Source organism: Pseudophryne corroboree, chromosome 1 (genome assembly GCF_028390025.1).
Source record: "Pseudophryne corroboree isolate aPseCor3 chromosome 1, aPseCor3.hap2, whole genome shotgun sequence".
NCBI classification, from domain to species: Eukaryota; Metazoa; Chordata; class Amphibia; order Anura; family Myobatrachidae; genus Pseudophryne; species Pseudophryne corroboree.
Genome location: NC_086444.1, coordinates 1,024,308,048 through 1,024,333,477, shown reverse-complemented (window position 1 = coordinate 1,024,333,477; position 25,430 = coordinate 1,024,308,048).

Below are 25,430 nucleotides of genomic sequence, written 5' to 3'. Positions count from 1 at the left end.
CCACTGCTCTACTTACCTCTGTGTCGTCAAGTATACTGTCCATCCATACCTGTGGTGCATTTCAGTTTTGCAGTTTGCTGACCACCAGTATATATAATATATAGCAGTACGGTACAGTAGGCCACTGCTCTACCTACCTCTGTGTCGTCAAGTATACTATCCATCCATACCTGTGGTGCATTTCAGTTTTGCACAGTTTGCTGACCACCAGTATATATAATATATAGCAGTATGGTACAGTAGGCCACTGCTCTACCTACCTCTGTGTCGTCGAGTATACTATCCATCCATACCTGTGGTGCATTTCAGTTTTGCACAGTTTGCTGACCACCAGTATATATAATATATAGCAGTACGGTACAGTAGGCCACTGCTCTACCTACCTCTGTGTCGTCAAGTATACTATCCATCCATACCTGTGGTGCTTTTCAGTTTTGCACAGTTTGCTGACCACCAGTTTATATAATATATAGCAGTACAGTACAGTAGGCCACTGCTCTACCTACCTCTGTGTCGTCAAGTATACTATCCATCCATACCTGTGGTGCATTTCAGTTTTGCACAGTTTGCTGACCACCAGTATATATAATATATAGCAGTACGGTACAGTAGGCCACTGCTCTACCTACCTCTGTGTCGTCAAGTATACTATCCATCCATACCTGTGGTGCATTTCAGTTTTTTACAGTTTGCTGACCACCAGTATATATAATATATAGAAGTACGGTACAGTAGGCCACTGCTCTACCTACCTCTGTGTCGTCAAGTATACTATCCATCCACACCTGTGGTGCATTTCAGTTTTGCACAGTTTGCTGACCACCAGTATATATAATATATAGCAGTATGGTACAGTAGGCCACAGCTCTACCTACCTCTGTGTCGTCAAGTATACAATCCATCCATACCTGTGGTGCATTTCAGTTTTGCACAGTTTGCTGACCACCAGTATATATAATATATAGCAGTACGGTACAGTAGGCCACTGCTCTACCTACCTCTGTGTCGTCAAGTATACTATGCATCCATACCTGTGGTGCATTTCAGTTTTGCACAGTTTGCTGACCATCAGTATATATAATATATAGCAGAACGGTACAGTAGGCCACTTCTCTACCTACCTCTGTGTCGTCAAGTATACTATCCATCCATACCTGTGGTGCATTTGAGTTTTGCACAGTTTGCTTACCACCAGTATATATAATATATAGCAGTACGGTACAGTAGGCCACTGCTCTACCTACCTCTGTGTCGTCAAGTATACTATCCATCCATACCTGTGGTGCATTTCAGTTTTGCACAGTTTGCTGACCACCAGTATATAATATATAGCAGTACGGTACAGAAGGCCACTGCTCTACCTACCTCTGTGTCATCTAGTATACTATACATCCATACCTGTGGTGCATTTCAGTTTTGCACAGTTTGCTGACCACCAGTATATATAATATATAGCAGTACGGTACAGTAGATCACTGCTCTACGTACCTCTGTGTCGTCAAGTATACTATCCATCCATATCTGTGGTGCATTTCAGTTTTGCACAGTTTGCTGACCAATATATAGCAGTATGGTACAGTAGGCCACTGCTCTACCTACCTCTGTGTCGTCAAGTATACTATCCATCCATACCTGTGGTGCATTTCAGTTTTGCACAGTTTGCTTACCACCAGTATATATAATATATAGCAGTACGGTACAGTAGGCCACTGCTCTACCTACCTCTGTGTCGTCAAGTATACTATCCATCCATACCTGTGGTGCATTTCAGTTTTGCACAGTTTGCTGACCACCATTATATTTTATATATAGCAGTACGGTACAGTAGGCCACTGCTCTACCTACCTCTGTGTCGTCAAGTATACTATCCATCCATACCTGTGGTGCATTTCAGTTTTGCACAGTTTGCTGATCACCAGTATATATAATATATAGCAGTACGGTACAGAAGGCCACTGCTCTACCTACCTCTGTGTCGTCAAGTATACTATCCATCCATACCTGTGGTGCATTTCAGTTTTGCACAGTTTGCTGACCACCAGTATATAATATATAGCAGTACGGTACAGAAGGCCACTGCTCTACCTACCTCTGTGTCGTCAAGTATACTATCCATCCATACCTGTGGTGCATTTTAGTTTTGCGCAGTATATATAGTAGTAGGCCATTGCTATTGATATATTACTGGCATATAATACCACACATTAAAAAATGGAGAACAAAAATGTGGAGGGTAAAATAGGGAAAGATCAAGATTCATTTCTACCTCGTGCTGAAGCTGCTGCCACTAGTCATGGCCGAGACGATGAAATGCCATCAACGTTGTCTGCCAAGGCCGATGCCCAATGTCATAGTAGAGAGCATGTAAAATCCAAAAAAATAAAGCTCAGTAAAATGACCCAAAAATCTAAATCAAAATCGTCTGAGGAGAAGAGTAAACTTGCCAATGTGCCATTTACGACACGGAGTGGCAAGGAACGGCTGAGAGCTTGGCCTATGTTCATGGCTAGTGGTTCAGCTTCACATGAGGATGGAAGCACTCATCCTCCTGCTAGAAAACTTAAAAGAGTTAAGATGGCAAAAGCACAGCAAAGAACTGTGCGTTCTTCTAAATCACAAATCCCCAAGGAGAGTCCAATTGTGTCGGTTGCGATGCCTGACCTTCCCAACACTGGACGGGAAGAGGTTGCGCCTTCCACCATTTGCACGCCCCCTGCAAGTGCTGGAAGGAGCACCCGCAGTCCAGTTCCTGATAGTCAAATTGAAGATGTCACTGTTGAAGTACACCAGGATGAGGAGGATATGGGTGTTGCTGGCGCTGGGGAGGAAATTGACAAGGAGGATTCTGATGGTGAGGTGGTTTGTTTAAGTCAGGCACCCGGGAGACACCTGTTGTCCGTGGGGCGAATATGGCCATTGACATGCCTGGTCAAAATACAAAAAAAAAATCACCTCTTCGGTGTGGAATTATTTCAAAAGAAATGCGGACAACTGGTGTCAAGCCGTGTGTTGCCTTTGTCAAGCTGTAATAAGTAGGGGTAAGGACGTTAACCACCTAGGAACATCCTCCCTTATACGTCACCTGGACCGCATTCATCAGAAGTCAGTGACAAGTTCAAAAACTTTGGATGACAGCGGAAGCAGTCCACTGACCACTAAATCCCTTCCTCTTGTAACCAAGCTGCTGCAAACCACACCACCAACTCCCTCAGTGTCAATTTCCTCCTTAAACAGGAACGCCAATAGTCCTGCAGGCCATGTCACTGTCAAGTCTGACGAGTGCTCTCCTGCCTGGGATTCCTCCGATGCATCCTTGAGTGTAACGCCTACTGCTGCTGGCGCTGCTGTTGTTGCTGCTGGGAGTCGATCGTCATCCCAGAGGGGAAGTCGGAAGACCACTTGTACTACTTCCAGTAAGCAATTGACTGTCCAACAGTCCTTTGCGAGGAAGATGAAATATCACAGCAGTCATCCTTCTGCAAAGCGGATAACTCAGGCCTTGGCAGCCTGGGTGGTGAGAAACGTGTTTCCGGTATCCACCGTTAATTCACAGGGAACTAGAGACTTGATTGAGGTACTGTGTCCCCGGTACCAAATAACATCTAGGTTCCATTTCTCTAGGCAGGCGATACCGAAAATGTACACAGACGTCAGAAAAAGAGTCACCAGTGTCCTAAAAAATGCAGTTGTACCCAATGTCCACTTAACCACGGACATGTGGACAAGTGGAGCAGGGCAGACTCAGGACTATATGACTGTGACAGCCCACTGGGTAGATGTATTGCCTCCCGCGGCAAAAACAGCAGCGGCGGCACCAGAAGCAGCATCTCGCAAACGCCAACTCGTTCCTAGGCAGGCTACGCTTTGTATCACCGCTTTCCATAAGAGGCACACAGCTGACAACCTCTTACGGAAACTGAGGAACATCATCGCAGAATGGCTTACCCCAATTGGACTCTCCTGGGGATTTGTGACATCGGACAACGCCACCAATATTGTGCGTGCATTACATCTGGGCAAATTCCAGCATGTCCCATGTTTTGCACATACATTGAATTTGGTGGTGCAGAATTATTTAAAAAACGACAGGGGCGTGCAAGAGATGCTGTCGGTGGCCTGAAGAATTGCGGGCCACTTTCGGCATTCAGCCACCGCGTGCCGAAGACTGGAGCACCAGCAAACACTCCTGAACCTGCCCTGCCATCATCTGAAGCAAGAGGTGGTAACGAGGTGAAATTCAACCCTCTATATGCTTCAGAGGATGGAGGAGCAGCAAAAGGCCATTCAAGCCTATACATCTGCCTATGATATAGGCAAAGGAGGGGGAATGCACCTGACTCAAACGCAGTGGAGAATGATTTCAACGTTGTGCAAGGTTCTGCAACCTTTTGAACTTGCCACACGTGAAGTCAGTTCAGACACTGCCAGCCTGAGTCAGGTCATTCCCCTCATCAGGCTTTTGCAGAAGAAGCTGGAGACATTGAAGGAGGAGCTAAAACAGAGCGATTCCGCTAGGCATGTGGGACTTGTGGATGGAGCCCTTAATTCGCTTAACCAGGATTCACGGGTGGTCAATCTGTTGAAATCAGAGCACTACGTTTTGGCCACCGTGCTCGATCCTAGATTTAAAACCTACGTTGTATCTCTCTTTCCGGCAGACACAAGTCTGCAGAGGTTCAAAGACCTGCTGGTGAGAAAATTGTTAAGTCAAGCGGAACGTGACCCGTCAACAGCTCCTCCTTCACATTCTCCCGCAACTGGGGGTGCGAGGAAAAGGCTAAGAATTCCGAGCCCACCCGCTGGCGGTGATGCAGGGCAGTCTGCAGCGAGTGCTGACATCTGGTCCGGACTGAAGGACCTGCCAACGATTACTGACATGTCGTCTACTGTCACTGCATATCATTCTGTCACCATTGAAAGAATGGTGGAGGATTATATGAGTGACCGCATCCAAGTAGGCACCTCAGACAGTCCGTACGTATACTGGCAGGAAAAAGAGGCAGTTTGGAGGCCCTTGAACAACTGGCTTTATTTTACCTAAGTTGCCCCCCACCCCTTCCTCCAGTGTGTACTCCGAAAGAGTGTTTAGTGCAGCCGCTCACCTTGTCAGCAATCGGCGTACGAGGTTACTTCCAGAAAATGTGGAGAAGATGATGTTCATCAAAATTAATTATAATCAATTCCTCCGTAGAGACATTCACCAGCAATTGCCTCCTGAAAGTACACAGCGACCTGAGATGGTGGATTCCAGTGGGGACGAATTAATAATCTGTGAGGAGGGGGATGTACACAGTGAAAGGGGTGAGGAATCGGAGGAAGAGGAGGAGGTGGACATCTTGCCTCTGTAGAGCCAGTTTGTGCAAGGAGAGATTGATTGCTTCTTTTTTTGGTGGGGGCCCAAACCAACCAGTCATTTCAGTCACAGTCGTGTGGCAGACACTGTCGCTGAAATGATGGGTTTGTTAAAGTGTGCATGTCCTGTTTATACAACATAAGGGTGGGTGGGTGGGTGGGAGGGCCCAAGGACAATTCCATCTTGCACCTCTTTTTTCTTTCATTTTTCTTTGCATCATGTGCTGTTTGGGGACTATTTTTGGAAGTGCCATCCTGTCTGACACTGCAGTGCCACTCCTAGATGGGCCAGGTGTTTGTGTCGGCCACTTGGGTCGCTTAGCTTAGTCACACAGCTACCTCATTGCGCCTCTTTTTTTCTTTGCATCATGTGCTGTTTGGGGACTATTTTTTTGAAGTGCCATCCTGTCTGACACTGCAGTGCCACTCCTAGATGGGCCAGGTGTTTGTGTCGGCCACTTGGGTCGCTTAGCTTAGTCACACAGCTACCTCATTGCGCCTCTTTTTTTCTTTGCATCATGTGCTGTTTGGGGACTATTTTTTTGAAGTGCCATCCTGTCTGACACTGCAGTGCCACTCCTAGATGGGCCAGGTGTTTGTGTCGGCCACTTTGTTCGCTTAGCTTAGTCATCCAGCGATCTCGCAAATTTTAGGACTAAAAATAATATTGTGAGGTGTTCAGAATAGACTGAAAATGAGTGGAAATTATGGTTATTGAGGTTAATAATACTATGGGATCAAAATGACCCCCAAATTCTATGATTTAAGCTGTTTTTGAGGGTTTTTTGTAAAAAAAAACACCCGATTCCAAATCACACCCGAATCCGACAAAAATTTTCAGGGAGGTTTTGCCAAAACGCGTCCGAATCCAAAACACGGCCGCGGAACGAATCCAAAACCCGAAAAATTTCCCATATTGTTTCGATGTTTCTTATGAGATGTTCTTTTCTTTATCATATTTGCAGAAACACCTGCATGTGCTGCATCAGCTCTTGATCGCTGAGCGGCCGCCTTTCCAAATGGAGTCTTTATTCATCTGTGTATTAAAGGGCAGCAGGGCTGCCGAACTAGGGTGAAAAGTGTAGTCACTCCAAGTTTGTTGTAGTCCTTCCAGTCTACATGAAAAAGAACCCCTTCCTTTCCACGTTTCAGAAAAACTCCGACCCTCAATTGCTCTGATGAGAAGTTACTTTTCTGGGGCAGATAGAATGTGTTTCCCTCCACTCCCCCTGCAGGTGATGGCTGCGGCACAGTGCTCCCCTGCAGCCAGTTGCCCCAATCCTCCTCCTCCCTCCTTTGTCAGACTCCGTCACCACCACTGTGCACTGCTATGGAAGAGCAGCTCCCGCCTCACTCCCCCTGAACTTCCAAGCCCTCCGCTCAGACACTCCAGCGCTCGTTCCCTTCCCTCACCCCCTCCCTCTCCACACACTGCCAGATTTGGAGCTGGCTGCTACTATACGGCCGCCTGTCACTCTGCTGCCAGGACCAGGCCTCGCCTTCCTGCCAAATACTGATCCCCCCAGAGCTGCATACTGTATACTGTACTGTGCGACGTGTGTTATACACCTGGTGATTATACATCCTGTAATCTGTACTGAGCGATGTGTCCGATACACCTGGTAATATCTGTGCTCAGTGTGTTGCATTGTGGGGATCACCAGTATATAATTATAGTAGTACAGTACAGTAGGCCATTGCTGTATCTTGCAGCTCTGTGTCACTTCAAGTATCCATTCCATGTCTGTGCTGCATTGTTGTGAGCAGTATATGGTAGGGCAGTGCAGCATTTTGGTGACCAGCAGTATACATATAGTACAGTAAAAGTAGGTCATTGCTGTATCTTGCAGCTCTGTGTCAGACTCAGTTCTAGTATCCTGATCAGTGCTCAATATCTGCTGCATTGTTGTGACCAGTATATAGTAGTACAGTGCAGCATTGTGGTGACCACCAGTATATAGTAGTACAGTACAGTAGGCCATTGCTGTATCTTGCAGCTCTGTGTCACTTCTAGTATCCTGATCAGTGCTTAATATCTGTGCTCAGTGTCAGTGCTGCATTGTGGTGACCAGTATACTACAGTACAATAGTCCAGTGCTGTTCTTGCTGCTCAGTGTCAGTTCTCCGTAGTATCATCAGTGATCAGTATAATCAGTTCTCAGTATAATCAGTGCGCTGTTAGACGTGTGCCCATTTTCCACCATTTGTGCATTGGGATTTAGACAATTGATGAAGTTATTGTGTCCCCGGTACAAAATCCCATCTAGATTCCACTTCACTAGGCAGACGATAGCGAGATTTTACCAATTAATATCAGTGATTTATAATTATTAATTACAGTGATCTTGCTAAATAATTCCAGTGATTTTGTCATTTTCTTCCAGTGATTTGGACCAATAATACCATTTATTAGAACGAATAATTCCAGTGATTTTGTCATTTTCTTCCAGTGAGTTGGACCAATAATACCATTGATTAGAAAGAATAATTCCAGTAATTTTGTCATTTTCTTCCAGTGATTTGGACCAATAATACCATTGATTAGAACGAATAATTCCAGTGATTTTGTCATTTTCTTCCAGTGATTTGGACCAATAATACCATTGATTAGAACGAATAATTCTTGTGATATTGAGGTGTTTGTGTCGCTTAGCTTAGCCGTCCAGCGACCACAGTGCACCTCTTTTTCTCTTTTCTTTGCATCATGTGCTGTTTGGGGCCAATTTTTTTAAGTGCCATCCTGTCTGACACTGCAGTGCCACTCCTAGATGGGCCAGGTGTTTGTGTCGGCCACTAGGGTCGTTTAGCTTAGTCATCCAGCGACCTCGGTGCAAATTTTAGGACTAAAAATAATATTGTGAGGTGTTCAGAATAGACTGGAAATGAGTGGAAATTGTGGTTATTGAGGTTAATAATACTATAGGATCAAAATTACCCCCAAATTCTATGATTTAAGCTGTTTTTGAGGGGTTTTTGAAAAAAAAAAAACCCGAATACAAAACACACCCGACTCCAACAAAAAATTTTCAGGGAGGTTTTGCCAAAACGCGTCCGAATCCAAAACACGGCTGCGGAACCGAATCCAAAACCCAAAAAAATTTCCGGTGCACATCTCTACATATATTAGAGTTGCACAGAATCAGTGACTCAAACTCCAACCGAGTTCATTTGGACATCTCCTGCTTCTAGCAATTAGTAATCGTTATAGCAGCCTAATAGGGAAATGATTAATAAAGAACACTTTATTTACAAAAAAGAATACAATGCTTAGGTATACAAATTTAACACAAAAAAAAAACAGGTTACAAAGTTAAATTTGGTTGCAATTTCAAAATAAAAAGGAAAAACTTCTAGAGTTAACACATGTAGCTAATCTGTCCCAGGAGAAACAGAGGAAAATGTAGGCGCTGCAGGTTGAAAACATCAATGCTGACATTGATCCCCCTAAATCTGAACAAAGAGGAAAGAACACCAATTACTTTTATCAGATGATTCTCACACCCTTGTGATGAGGTCATTCAAAACTCTGCTGGCTGGTTAGTTAGTCAATTCAATCCAGGACCCTCCCTGAACTGCTTCTTTCACTTTTAACTTAAATCCACATACAGTAATTGTGCATAACTTTCATTGCGGAATGATTACCTAAGTTATTAGGTGTTAACATTCATTTCTGCTATTTTAGCTACAAAAAGACGATAAACACTGTATGATGCCTTGTGACTCCTGAATGGTGTGATATCTCTGCAAAAATATATATGAGGGATCTCCTATTTGCAATGAACCTGTGTATTGATCTCAACTATTTTAAAATAAATTTACATGCGCTGAGTTATCATTGAAATATCAATTTTCCATCATAAACCAGATCAATTTTGATTTGTTTTGGATCTGCCTATATCTAATGACATCTGAAGGGCCAGATGGCATGATACACTTGTGGTGTGATTACCTCCCATTGGGTTTAGGAGACAGTTTATCTGTCTCACTCCATTCATCAGCAAATGCAGACTTAAGGGGGGTACTCAAGGAGCGATATTCTAAGCAATCTGACTAGATTGCTTAGAATATCAGCATGATCGCTCCGTGTGTAGCCCCCTCAGCGATAGCGATGCGCGGCCCCGCACATCGCTATCGCTGCTGCTAGATTGGCCTGCATGCAGGCCGATCTAGCGGGTCGCTCACTTTACCCGCTGGGTGAAATGAGCGCCCCCCCCCCCCTGTCTCCCCCCGCACGCTCAGCACAGATCGCGCTGTGCTGAGCGGCAGGACAGATGTGTGCTGAGCGGTTCGCTCAGCACACATCTCTCCTGCATCGGCCCGTGGGTACTGGGCTATAGTCTACACCCCAGACAATCTGCTCAAGATTTCCTGAGTTTATTAGCCATCTAATGAACACTTGGCTTTTACACTTACAAAACCAGTTACTTTGTAAGTTGTAAGAATTAACATCCCAGTGATCTGTGTGGGCAGAGCTTTTTTAACATCAAAAGAACATGGGGGGTCATTCCGAGTTAATCGCACATAGCAACTTTTTGCTGCCCATGCGATCAACTAGACGCCGCCTATAGGGGAGTGTATTTCTGCATAGCAGGGCTGCAAATGCTTGTGAGCCCTGCTATGCAAAAAAAGTTTCCTGTAAAAGAAGACCAGGGTAAGAGTTACTTACCCTGTGTGATCGATCCAGCGATGCAGGTCCCGGGATTGACGTGAGACATCCGCCCTCCAAACGCCTGGACACGCCTGCGTTGGACTCACCACTCCCCGAAAATGGTGAGTTGCCGCCCGGTTCCACCTTCCTCCTCTCAATCTTCTTGCGGTCGTCGCTGCGACCGCTCTCCTCGCTAGCGGCGTCGCTGCCTGGCGATGGCCGTCACCGGGCAACAATGCGCCTGCGCAATGCGGCCACCGCACATGCTCAGTTCCGACCCGAACACATGCATGCAATCATTTCAATCACATACCCTATGTGCGTGGAAGATTTTAAGAGTATAACCTCTCAGCCAGTGGTTAAAGTGGGAATTTTGAAGTGGGGGTATGGAAAATGTAAAGGGATTTATGGGGTCATTCCGACGCTGTTTGCACGCTGCCATTTTTTGCAGCGCTGCGATCAGGTCACTACTGCATATGCATATGCACCGCAATGCGCAGGCGCGTCGTACGGGTACAAAGCGGATCGTTGCTGAGTGATGGTTTTAATGAAGAATCCATTCGCACGGCTGATCGCAAGGAGATTGACAGGAAGAGAGGGCATTTGTGGGTGTCAACTGACCATTTTCTGGGAGTGTTTGTGAAAATGCAGCCGTGTCCAAGCATTTGCAGGGCGGGTATCTGACGTCAATTCCGGGATCAGACAGGCTGAAGTGATTGCAAGGGCTGAGTAAGTTCAGACCTACTCAGAAACTGCACAAAATGTTTTTGCAGAGCTCGGCTGCACAGGCGTTCGCACACTTGCAAAGTGAACTATCTGATCGCAGCACTGCAAAAAGTAGCTAGGGAGCGATCAACTTGGAATGACCCCCTTAGTGCTCACTCTAGAGTGTACTCTTGTGTGGTGAGGCACACAATGGTAGTGAGGCACACATGGGAGGTGAGGAACATGGGGCAGTGGGCAAGGAAACTGGTAACTGAACCTTGTAGAGGTGCCAGACTGCTGGTAGAGTGGAGAGGGATTCGGAGGAAAGATTGGGAGCAGGTGACAGCAGATGCGGCATTAGGGAGGGGAGGGGGGAAAATAAGCCCCAGCAGCAGGAAAGTGCACTCAGACAGCCACACAAACAGTCAGCCAGTATGAGGGGCGACAATAAGAGTCAAAACTCCCAGCGTGCTTACATTCATCACTCTCCCCTACAAATATTTATGTCAAATGTTAACACAAATATAATTTGTAGGGAAGAGTGATGTATATATTAGCCAAATACTTCAGTGATCACTTAAACAATTTATATTAGAGGACAGGAATTTGTATATTGTAAAATGGTCACATCAACAAGTGTAATTTGTCAAATGCTGTATATTTTTTTGCTACAGTTGGAGGTGGAGTATATAATGTATATAATGTACAGTATATAATGAACGGTCATAGAGACTTTTAGCCAATGTATTCCACCCTAACTCCTACTGCCATTATCAATAGGAAGAATTACGGATGTGGTTTGACTATGGAAGTGACAGAACTATTGCAAATGTACCTATGAAGCGAGAGTGTTAAATGAAAAAACAATAATATAGTAACCCTCTGTCATGTGTGCTAGTCCCATTCTAAAGTTCTATTTTGGATTGAAGAACACCATCTGTTTGTAACTGTAACCAAAACCCAGGCAATCTCTTCTAACTGTCCTTGCGTGCCCTTCGGGGCACTCCAAAACAGAGACACACACACACCTCCCCATCTCACTCACCTTGTGGCAGAGCCAAGGCTTTTGTTTCTACAGGATGGGGAGCTGCTATGCTGCGCGATCCAACAGTGATGGCCACAGTGCAAGCCACCGTGGGGGGGGGAGGGGGGGCAAGGGTTTCACTGCGGGCCGCCCGATCACTGTTGGACACAGTGATAAGGACTCAGATGAAGAGAGGCCGCTGCTGAAAAAAAAGTACCGGAATGTCATACCATTGTATACCACACACTTCGAGCACTGAGGATAGCAAGAACAAAACATAATACACCATAAGCTAATATCTACATTCACTACAATATATATTACAATAATATCCTAGAACAGGCATTCCCAACATCAGTCCTCAAGGCACACTAATACCCCTTTCACACCGCACAAATAACCTGGTATATAGCAAGGTCAACGCGGGTCGATGTGCAGTGTGAAAGGGGTAAGTCCCGAATTCCCGGGTCAGATGACCCGGTATTTTAACCCGGGAATAAAGCAGGGTTATTCCTGGGTCAGGTGCAGTGTGAACGGAATACCCGGGAAGATGCGGTCCGGGACACAGTCACACTATGGAGGAGGCGGCATGGAGATGATCTCATCTCCAAGCGCCGCCTCCGCTCCCGGCCCCGATGGCAACCCGAACTGGCAAATTGCCAGGTCGCATTGCCAGTCTGGAAGGGGTCTCATGGCAGGTCGTACCCAGAAAGGACTAGTGTACAATTCCCAGGTGCGACCTACCATTGTCGTGTGAAAGGATATTACAGTCCAGGTTTTAGTGATATCCAGGCTTGAGCACTGGTAACTTAATTAGTACCTCACTTATTTTGATTTAACCATCTGTTTCTGTAGCAAGGATATCACTAAAACTGCACTGTAAGTGTGCCTTGAGGACCGGGGCTGGGAAAGCCTGTTCTAGAGTAACAACATATCTCTGGCAATACAATATTACTGTAGCCAATATATAATCCTGTTCCACACAACACTACCTGTATTTTTTGTTGGAATATGTGTGTATCATGTGATATTATGGCAGATTAATCGTACATACCAGAGGATGCCCTGAAGTCAGTGAGCAGCCTAGTACTTAACCAGAGAAGTGGTTTATTCAGCAGTATTTGGAAGTTCTCAAGGTTATGCAACAGACCCTTTGCATGGTGACTGTATGTGGATAGCGTTGCAGGATGCAAAAAGTACCAGTGGTGGTAGCGTAGTAGAACAAGCAGTAAATGCAGGGTCCTTTTGGAGCTATGTAGAACACGTCTGTGTAGCATTTGGTGCTCTAACACCGTCTGTACCATATAACAAAATGGTACAGACAGTCGCCATCTTGGTTAGGGATGGAAGCCTCCCGAAAAGGAGACAATATGGAGACATTAGGCAGTAGCGCTCTCAGGCTTAAAAATTTTAGGTCAGAAAAACAATTATAATAATAATGTGGAAACAAGTAGGAAAATGGAAATACTTTATTTTTACATAACATTGTGAACAAACTTTTTATTGTCTGATTTTGCAATATTAATAATTAATTTAAAATGTTGTTTGCTTTGTGCTAGATTTTTTTTTGGTCGCAGAGTCTTGTTATACTGCTGTATACAGCACTTAGCAAAGCACGGTTTCAAATTGCTTTATCTTTTCTATTCAGCACAAACTGTAACAGTAAGCTAATAAAAAGGTCTATTTTAACCATACTTGCATACATAATGGCACAGCATCTCCCCTGTAACAATATTACCTGTGTCAGTGCTTTTCATATTGCTGTCCTGGTGGTCCCCGAGGAGCTTAATACAGGTTCCTATTGGCTTCAGGTTTTTTTTTTTTTTTATCAGGCTCAGAGTATGTCCTAACAATATTAAGAGGTTGGTTGAAGGGTATTGGTGTCTGCATCTGCTTTGATTTTCTGCTCTGTGTAGTTCTGTTCTCATATACCATACACACTCAGTATGCCATGATCCTTAACTTTGATCACAAAGTTCTTCTTTTCACTTCTAGCATAATTTCTGATTACATCTGCATTGTTATATGATTTTGCACATGATCACTCAACGATTAACTAAACTAGCCACTTCACGTACTTCTACTGTGTGACTGGGTTTAAAATATATATATATATATACTGTGTATAGAGATTGCTAATCTTTGTGGTGTATAACCTGTAACAGGCTCATTTAGCTTTTTGCTGGTTATCAAAGACCACCGCCGGGAATAGCTATTGCTGAGTACCGCCAATTGGTAACCACCTCCGGTGAAGCTACTGTAGATATCACCAGGATGGTGAAATAATTGTTTTTTTTTTGTAAAATACAGCTTTTTAATAATATTAAATATATTTTACAAGTTTTAATTTATATTTTATTTTTATTTATTTTTATAAAATGGCCCAATAAACATTTTTCATCACCACTAGAATTGGTGATTAAAAAAGCAAAGAAATAAAAAGTTTTTCTGTTTTGTTTTCCCAGACCATATTGATTGATAAATAGGTTCCCTGGTCTGTAACAAAATACTGATGTAAATTGTGCAATATCCAGCAGCTGATAAAACACATTTTTTAACAGAATAAAATAAATAAAAAGACTTTTGGCTCTATTCACAATTTATCATACCTAATTAGCACCATGGATTACCACCATGTTTTGGTATTATCAGATTTTAGTTATTATTTGTACTTTTTGAGTAAAAAGTGACAGTCAATGAAAAGGTGGTTCTGCAAAGTATATTGGTGGTCATTCCGAGTTGATCGCTAGTTGCATTCGTATGCGGCACAATGCGCACGCGTGATGTACTTTTACAACGGCCGATGTAGTTTCACACAGGGTCTAGCGAAGCTTTTCAGTCGCATTGTTGGCAGCAGAGAAATTGACATGAAGTGGGCGTTTCTGGGTGTCAACTGACCGTTTTCGAGGGAGTGTTTGAAAAAACGCAGGCTGGCCAGGAAAAACGCAGGCGTGGCTGGGCGAACTGAAGTGATCGCAAGCGCTGAGTAGGTATAGAGCTACTCTAAAGCTGCACAAAAAATCTTTGCCGCCGCTGTGCGATCCTTTCGGTCGCACATCTGCTAAGCTAAAATACACTCCCAGTGGGAGGCGGCATAGCGATTGCACAGCTGCTAAAAACAGCAAGCGAGCGAACAACTCGGAATGACCACCATTGTCATTTAGCCAGGGCCGAAATTTCGTCACCCGGGGTAAGGCAGCAATCCCCCCCCCCCCCCCCCCCCCCGAAAAATAAAAACCGACAAACAAAACAAAAAACCCTGAAAACCAAAAAAGGGGGACACTACTGGACAATATTCCCCTATGTGCCTCAAATGCCCAATGTGTCACTTGCACCTCCAGCTACCTGTTCAAATACATGCTCTTCTGTGTGTCCCCATACATTGCACTATATCACTGCACTATAGCATAACACTTCATCACATCACTACATTCACCTGTCCACTGCACTACATACCCTATATGCTATACTACATCACTACACTACATCCCCTTATATGCTACACCACATCAGTGTACTACATGCCCCTATATACTGCAATACATTACTACACTACATCCCTCTATAAGCTACACCAAATCCCCCCATCTGGGAGGCAAAGCGGAGGTTGATACTGCTAACTGGGAGCACAGCGCCGATAATAAAGTCTGTCTTTAAACTCACCACAAAACTGCTGTACTGGTACTCGGTGAGATTTAGAGGTTATCCAGGCTCTAAGTTACCACTGTCAAGTGGATAGCTAGCAAAGTGAACCTTTGCACCTGTTAACAAGCATAAGCGATGACAGTAGCGAGCATAGGAGAGATCCCAGGTACTGGAGCTCACCCACACAGCGTTGGAGCCAGCTCTGTGCATACAGGTGGGTCAGAGACACTGCCCAGGGAGCTGTCTGCTGTCTCACTGGAGCAGCACACCACTGCCGGTAAAACTCCCCCCAAAACCCTGCTCCTCTGCAACTCTTCAGCGCCCCCTCAAATCCTGCACCCGGGGGCGCATGACCCTTAGGGCCATCCCCCCCCCCCTAGTTACGGCCCTGATTTAACTAGGCAGACAGCCATTTTCCAACCTTACAGCTTTTCTGACCAGGTACCCTGGACTTTTGAACCAGAACAGAGGTTAATAGCCGCACGGAAAGGCCATACCTCTGAGCTACCCCATCCCCCATTGTCATCACGCTGGCGGTATGCCCAGTGCTTCATGTGCTGCCGAGCATGCCCCCAGTCCCCCTCTTCACTGAGCGCAGAGCTGCAGGTTAGAGTGGGTCTACTAACATTTTCTCCCAACGCCGGACACTACAATCTGTGGGTGGGAAGGCAGGGCAGTGTCCAAGAAGCAGGGTTACCCCGCCATAATCGGGACTGTTGGGTAGTAGATCAATGTTAATTGGACTGCAAGATAATGAACGTATACTGTATCTAGCAAACTGATCTCATACTTAGTCCCCAGGACCCCATACAGTTTTCTAGGCCACCTGAGGATTTTAAAATGTGACAGTTGGTGATATGTAGTGCCGGGTGACCCAGAAAATGTGTCCTGTTAGTGCTCCCTGAGGACAGAGTTTGTGACCTAGATAACTGGTAGCTACAATCGTATTGGTTGTGATGGGCTATGCAAAGGTGCAGTAGAAGATAGGTAGGACCCCGTGTGCAGACTTCTTGTGCCCACCCCCCAGCACACACACACTTTCTCATCCGATGATTTTCGCAGTAGTCTCTGTGGCACGTGTTTCTATTTACATGGCACTTGCACAATGTTCCCAGTGATATCTCCGGCACCAGTGAAGAGGTATTTTAAATGGGGCCCGTATGCATCATACGGGTGTACTATGTTATACCGACGCTTGGGATCCCTGCGCCCGGCATACTGGTTCCAGGTTCCCGAGTGCCGGCATGCTGGCAGCGGGGCAAGCGCAAAAGAGCCCCTTGCGGGCATGGTGGCACGCTACGGGCGCCACGCTATTTATTCTCCTTCCAGGGGTGTCGTGGTTGTCAGTATGCCGGCTATCGGGATCCCGGCGTCGGCATATCGAATGCCTCCTGCATCACACACCCTGTACCCACTATAAATATGCCCATGACTACACATCCACTTGTCATCTTTCGAAAGTTTCATAAATCTCCCCCTAGCCAACAGTCTCCAGTGCAACCATAATTGGTTTCCTAGCATTATTATTATTATCATTTATTTATATGGCGCCACAAGGGTTCCGCAGCGCCCAATTACAGAGTACATATGCACATAATCAAAACAGTGACTTACAGTTGAAATCAATTTTGGACAAGTACAGGGTAACTAAGCATAACTACACCAGTAAATGACAGAGATAAGTTCCAGGTGGCCCAAAAACTGTGATTTGGGCAGTTGAGAATTATTAAAGAAGAAAAGGGTGAGCACATGAGGGAAGAGGGCCCTACTTGTGAGAGCTTACATTCTAGGGGTAGGGGTAGACAGACAGGGGTGACACAGATGCGGTACATAGAGAGCATGGAACAGGGGGTTAGGATGAGATTTGGCTGGGTTTGGTAAAGAAATGGGTCTTGAGAGCCCGTTTGAAGTTTTGTAGAGAGGTGGAGAGTCTGAGGGGGAGAGGTAAAGAATTCCAAAGGAAGGGAGCAGCACGTGAAAAATCTTGGAGATAAGAGTGGGAGGAAGTAATCAGGAGACAGGAGAGGTGGCGTGCATTAGCAGAGCGAAGAGGACGGGTGGGAGAGTAAAGGGGTGTAGCCAGAACTTTGTGGGCCCCATGGCAACATTTTGAAGGGACCCCTGTCCCAATGCTTCTAGAGAGACACCTCTCCACAGTAGGTTTTAATTGTATGCCCATAGTAATGTCTTAGTTCATATTCTGAACCATAGTAGTGCCTTAGTTAATGTTATGCCCCATAGTAGTGCCCTAGTTAATTTTATGCCCCACAGTAGTGCCCTAGTTTATTTTATGAGCCATAGTAGTGCCCTAATTCACATTATGGCATATTGTAGTGCTGCCAGTACACATTATGCCACACCGTACCACCATTTCACATTATGACATACAGTGCCAGTTCATATTTTGCCACATTATATTGCTCTCCAGCTCATTTTAAGCCACATTACAAAGAGAGGATCCAGAGGCAAAAAGTAGATATTTGTAAGCCTCAAGGAAAACACTATGTACCTCCAATGGTGGAAAATATTTAGGGTACATGTAACTTTGACAGGGAAGATGGGCCCCTCTCAGCTCTGGACCCCATATCAGCTGCACTGCCCGCACCTATGGTAGCTATGCCCTTGTTTCCCAGGGGAGCAATGGTTAGGGGGAACATGAACTGCTATACTGTTTTAGTGACATAATGTGCTTTTTTCCTATTAGAAAAGTGTCAGGACTGGGTATTCAGGAGTTGCCGGGAGAGAACTTGATGCCTTCTAACTGGTGAATGTAGGAGTCAGGAGGCGTGCAGTATATAACTCTTCCACATAGATAGTTAGTGTGGCAATACAGAGAGTGGTGTAGAAAGAGACAATGGGGGTTATTCAGCATTGATAGCAAATTCTAAAATCAGAATTTGCAATCCATTCTTTTGCATGCTGGGGGCCGCCCATCACAGGGAAAGGCTGCCCAGTATGCTAAATGGCGGCCACCAGCTGCGACCGCAATTTACATAGTGGTTGAGGCAATTGTGGACGACCCCCTGCGGTTGAAGCTAGGCTGCGTAAGCAGGCAGTTAGCCATCATTTTTCTCATTGGAGCAGCTGCATGTGACATCACTCATGTCAAAAACTCATGTCGACCTTTTGGCCTGTCGATCTAGTACACGTCAACCTAATGACCGTATCGACCTAGTGACCCTGTCGACCTAATGCATATTGACCAATAGTGGTCGACCTAATGACTGTCGACCTAAGTTGTGTCTACCCAATGACCCATACCCTGTCTGGAGCCGGCAGGAACACCGCCGGTGACCCGTACCACTGAGACCACCACTACACTGTGACCCTGCCTGCTGTGCACATCCCTGAGAAAGAACAGAACAGGACCTCAGCCAGTACAGAGGGGTCTATTTACTAAGGGGGAGATGTACTAAGCAGTGAAAACAGTGGAGAAGTGTGCCAGTGGAGAAGTTGCCCATGGCAACCAACCAGCATTGACGCAACATTTATAATTTGCATAGTATAAAAGTACACAGAGCAGCTGATTGCTTGCCATGGGGAACTTCTCCACTGGCTTACTTCTCCACTCTCATCACTGCTTAGAACAGGGTGATTAAAAAGTCACAGTACGCCCTTTTGGTTCAAAAACTGTGCAGGAAATGGGAAAACTGAATACTCCAGTAAGGTATGGATGAGGTGGGCTATCTTTTAGGGTATGTATAGAACATGGGCGTCATCTTGAGTTCGGCCATCTTGAATCTAAGTCAGTTTTTCAAATGGAAAGGGGGTCGTGTAACATGTCAAACAACATTAGAATTTGCTGAAAAGTTTATTGCTGCAAACAGATTTGAAAAAGTTTTGTTCAAAAAGTTCAAAAGTTACAACACTTTTATGTTGGAATTACAGGCTGAACTGTTCTCCATAAAGGGCAGTCATTTGATGTGTGGGTGTCTTGTGACTTGTCAGTCATAGTCTCAGTTTCTCGGAATTTGGAAATTAGGCACCTGACAATATTATGTGAAATTGGAGGTCTATCTGGGTGCTGGTTGGTAAAATCTGCAGCAATAGGCTTGTTGTTGTTACTGTGTATGTTCATTTGTTCACTTGGTCTACTTTTCTGAGCCCTTTAAATAAAGATTTAAAAAAAAAAAAAAAATCTGCAGCTATGACAAGGAAACTTCGTTCTCCAGACATCAAAATGTCCTTAATTCTCTGCTCTTTTGTCAAAGCCATCTTCAGTTACCTGCAACAAAAAAAGCGTTGTAACTTTTTTTTTTTTTTCCAATAAATGTTTATTGATTAAAGGTAAGAACATATTATAGCGAGTAATAGAAGACAGCGTTTACAATTCAATTATCAGTAAGTCCATTTGATACAAGCAATGACTGTTTACGAACTTAACACGGACTGCTGTTGGGGAGCACCCTAACTAGAGCCTTATCTGAAATTCAAGGTCGCTTCCGGCCATTCTAGGTGCTAGCTGTCTCAATAAAACATTTCCAAATTTTAAAACATTTCAAGAAAACAAAAACAGAAGAGTATAGGGTGGAAAGGAAGAAGAGAAAAAAGAAAAAGGGAGGGGTTAGAGAATCGGAGAAGAGGGGGGGAAAAGGGGGGGGGGGTCACAGCGAATCTTCCGTGTCTAGTCCGGTCGGGGTGTATGTTTCTAGCTTCAGTCATTCCCAAGAGGACAGCGGGGGAGCCCAGGTAGGGGATCAAGGTAAATGGTCTAGGTCATTACAGCAATGTCGAGTAAGCTTGTGAGGCCTTAAATTCGAGCCAAGGGGACCAAGTTGTCGTAAACCTTTGGTTCGTCTCCGGTGTCACCCGCAATTCCTCCATAGTCATATACCAATCTACTCTGGCGACCCACTCCCTCACGGTAGGAGGATTAGTCGATCGCCAGTGAACCGGAATGACCGCTTTGGCTGCGCTATTGAGAAACTTTAATAGAGATTTTTTATATGTTGACAGGGGCCATGAAGTACAGTTGAGAAGCCAGAAAGTAGGCTCCGAAGGAACCCCTGGATCCACTAACAATTTTGAAATTTCTATAACCTTGTCCCAAAAGAGACGAAGTTCGGGGCAGCTCCACCAGATATGCATCGGGGAGCCCGAATGGTTGTTACATCTCCAGCATGCATCTGGTACGTTGGGAAACATTTTAGCTAATGTTTGGGGACACCTATACCAACGAGATAGGACTTTAAAATGCGTCTCGAGGACCAAAGCGTTGTAACTTTTGAACCACAACTGCTATTTCAAATCTGATTACAGCAATGCAATTTTCAGCAAATTCTGATGTTGTTTGACATGTTAAATGAGACCCTTTCCATTTGAAAAAAACTGACTTAGATTCAAGATGGCCGATGTCAAGATGGCGCCCATGTTCGGTACATATCCTAAAAGATAGTCCACCTCACCCATACCTTACTGGAGTATTCAGTTTTTCCATTTCCTGCACAGTTTTTGAAACAAAAGGGTGTACTGCGACTTTTTAATCACCCTGTACATCTCCCCCTAAGCCTTGGGTGTAGATAAAGTGCATGGAGATAAAGTACCAGCCAATCAGCTCCTAACTGCCATGTTGGAAACCTCTCTGTGTTTGAAAAATGACAGTTAAAAGCTAATTGGTTGGGACTTTGAGGTCTATTTACTAAGCCCTGGATGGAGACAAAGTGGACGGAGACAAAGTACCAGCAAATCAACTCCTGTCATTTTTCAAACACAGCCTGTGACATGGGAGTTAGGAGCGGATTGGCTGGTACTTTATCTCCGTCTGCTTTATCTCCACTCAAGACTTAGTAAATAGACCCCAGAGTCACATGCTGGCACCGCGAGTAACCAGGTTTCCTGACAAAAAGGTGATGATACATACTATATAAAAGTGCTTATACTCTCCTAAAGTTACACAAGTTAATACAAAATTTATAGTAGCTAAGGCATTCTGGATAAGATGGCCATTTTATTCATTTCTGGAATGATTTCTCTAATTTCTTTTTTGTTTCTGGAACTAGTTACAAGAATTAAAAAATAGAACAAAAAAATAAAATTCCACTACAGAATATAGGCGCAACTTTGCACCTGTACAAACCACTTTGCATTGTAAGGGGTCCAAATTCTTTGTTTTTGTTTTTTTTAAATGTATGGTAAATAATGGCTGCTTTTGCATGTAGCCCACGAATGATGGACTTTATTTTTATACTGTCAAGTAGAATTCATCTAGGACACAACCATCCCAACTGTAAGGGACATATTGATAAAAATATGCTGTCTACCCCAAAAAATTGAGATTCCTTATCATGCAAGTACTGCAGCTGCAATATCTCCAATATCTCCTGCTTTCATGATTGGTACATTTAAGGCAGTGGTTCCAAAATGCAGTGCTCAATGCACCGCAACAGATCAGGTTTTAAGGATATCCATGCTTAGGCACAGGTGACTTAATTAGTACCTCAGTCAGTTTGATTATAGCATTGTTATGTTTACACTCAGTTCTGTAGGTTTATAGGCAGTGCCTTGTGATGCTCACACAATTACCCACTGCCCAGCAGTCTTTTAGCCTCCTACAATGCTAGGCTTCTCCTATAGCAGCTGCCTTTCCAGGGTGAATTAGGTCTACATCGTACTCAGATGCCCCCAGGTTTTATGCATGGACAAGGTGACTATCGGAGGCTGGGCAGGGGTAAATGCAGTACGGTGAGATGTTCACCAGACACAACCTTACTACAGTGCTAAGGCACAGATTGGGGGGTATATAAGTGCATGTGAGTACAACAATGCACAAATAAAATTAACCTAGATGATCTTGCAAATGCAACAATGCATAGGATGTAATAAATATAACACAAATGATTTGTAAATGCAACAAGGGACAGGATGGAATGAATGTAACACAAACGATTTGTAAATGCAACAATGCACAGGATGTAATAAGCAACTTAATTAAATATACATGCAACAATGCACAAGGTGGAGATAATAAAGAAATATAGGTAAAGGCAAGAATCTGTGTGGAGTTCCACACAAAACCTGAATTCTAGGAGAGCTGGTTCCAATAGGGTAATGAGAAAGGCAAAGTATCTGAATTTCAGGAGTACACAGAGCTGACAGGTTCACACCATACTTGCCTACCTGACCCTCTCCATGAGGGAGAAAATACTCTGTTCCTGGACTTTCCTGGTAATGTATGATTGCCATCACCTGTGGTGAGCTAGTTAATTGATAAGAAATTGTTTCACCACAGGTGATGGCAATCATACACTACCAGGAAAGTCCAGGAACAGAGCATTTTCTCCCTCATGGAGAGGGTCAGGTAGGCAAGTATGGTTCACACACGTAGCAGGAACTATCACCAGCGATTTGGGAGTGCACTGGAAGTGCATATAAATGCCATCCAACCAATCAGAACCCTAATTGCAAAATAAGTGCAGCTGCCCTGATGCACGTAACATATTTCCTAAGCAACGGGGAATGCCACCTGCCTGTGGCATCCCCGTTGCTAGGAGTCTGGCGGCTCCCAGCGCCTGGCATCAGCCTGTTGCTTGGTGCTGGGCGGGGACTAGTAGACCTTGCACCCGGCATCCGCCTATTGCCAGGCACCGGGCGGGGGATCAGCAGGAGGTGCAGCATCCCAGCTCCTATGCAACGGCCGGGACACACGCCTCCCGGCATTAACAACCATCTATGCACAAGCAGGGATATCCCTACAACCTGGACTTTTGGAGTGCCTTAAGGGACATGTTTGGGAACCACTGATCTAAGGGATACTTAATTCTGCCCTAAACATGCATAATCAGAAGAGCAGAATTGATTAATAAATGTGCCCCTAAATCTCATTGCTTCACCTGCAGTGCAACATGTTTTTGCCAAGGTGCAAATAAACTCCATGCTTTTCTATCAACTCTGAATCAGTCTCCCAGTTTATCTAATTTCCTTGCAGATCCCCCATACAGAAACATGGATGTTGACATGTAGGATACATTGTGACATTTATTTATGATATCACAACCAAGCACTACAATTCTAATCCCTGGAGGAGAGAATGCCTATGTAACATACAGTAGTCTACATCATGGACACTTCATCATGTACACTACAAAAAGGCTGGTACAAGGGGGATCAGTATGTGATCCCGGCGGCCAGGAACCCTGCAGTCATTATACAGACGTCGGGATCCCGGTCATTAGAATGCCGGCAGGGGGGGCAAGCAGAAACAAGCCCCTTGCGGGCTCGGTGGCAGGCTTCGCATGCCACAGGTTCTATTCTTCCTCTATGGGTGTCATGGACACCCACAGAGGGGGATTCAGCTACCTCACCGGTATTCCGGCAGCAGTATAGTGCCCCTGACCGCATAGCGTACAAGGTAGTGGATACTTCCCTCTATGGGGGTAATTCAGAGTTGATCGCAGCAGCAAATTTGTTAGCAGTTGGACAAAACCATGTGCACTACAGGGAGGGCAGATGTAACATGTGCAAAAAGAGTTAGTTTTGGGTGGGTTATGTTTCTGTGCAGGGTAAATACTGGCTGCTTTATTTTTACACTGCAATTTAGATTTCAGTTTGAACACACCCCACCCAAATCTAACGCTCTCTGCACATGTTATATCTGCCCCCCTGCAGTGCACATGGTTTTGCTCATCTGCTAACAAATTTGCTGCTGCGATCAACTCTGAATTACCCCCTATATCCACATATTTCCTCTCAATCCTTCTCTCCAGCACTTGTCCTCATCATTACTCTTCTTTCCTCTCCTGTGTGGGTGCACTATATAGCTCCTAGGCTGCAGCAACAATACAATGTCTTACAAGACACTGGACATGTGTAAACTGTGAAACTACACTCTACAGCACAAGGACAATCTGCTAGTGAACCAGAAAACAGCTGTTTTATTGTGATTCACCATCAGTCCATACTTGCTTACTCTCCCGGAATGGCCCGGGAGACTTTCAAAAATCAGGTGTCACTCCCGGCCACCTGGAAGAGTGGACATGACTCCTGCAACTTGGGGCGGGATGATGACACGATTCAAGATGGATCGCACCATTTTAGCCCCGCCCCCCACTTTGCAATGCCAGTAATGTAGGCATTGCATAGCTGGGGGCAGGGATTCGATGACGTGTTCACGTTTCAACACCCAGGAACCGCTCCCTATTGCAGAGCCGCGCACCCTGGTGAGCCGACCAGGCTGCTCCCAGCCTGGTCGGCATGTAATTCTTCAGTCTTTCTGACCTCTCGCTCACAATCTGCACCCATACAGCTGCAATGAGACCAGGTACAGTGCGGGAGAGAACCAACACAGGGGAACCAAGAACTGCCTGTACCACATCTGTTCAGTGTCTCCCTGTATCTGTCTGCTTTCCGTGTGACATAAAAAATGCAGCCTATAGGCCTCAGACTGCACATCTATGGTTTATATATACTGTAGGCTCACTATACTATTCCTTTAAACTGTGATGCTCATGGATTACACCGGTTCTGTGGCTGATTAAAAACAGATGAAATGCTGGCTTGATGTCATCCAGTCACAGAACCTATGTAATACATAAGTGTCATGGTTTAAAAGGGATAGTATGGTAAGCTTATTTATGTACACTATTGAGAATCCTGTTCCACTGTAAAATGGAGTGATCTGTCACAAAATTATGGTACAATGGCCCTCATTCCGAGTTGTTCGCTCGCTAGCTGCTTTTATGAGCCGTGCAAACGCTAAGCCGCCGCCCTCTGGGAGTGTATCTTAGCTCAGCTGAAGTGCGAACGAAAGGATCGCAGCGCTGCTACAAAAAAAGATTGTGCAGTTTCTGAGCAGCTCGAGATCTACTCCTAGCTTCCGATCACTTCAGACTGTTTAGTTCCTGTTTTGAAGTCACGAACACGCCCTGCGTTCGGCCAGCCATGCCTGCATTTCCCCAGGCACACCTGCGTTTGTATCTGACACGCCTGCGTTTTTACACACACTCCCTGAAAATGGTCAGTTACCACCCAGAAACACCCACTTCCTGTCAATCACTCTGCGGCAAGCAGTGCGATTGAAAAGCGTCGCTAGACCTTGTGTGAAACTGCATCGGCTGTTGT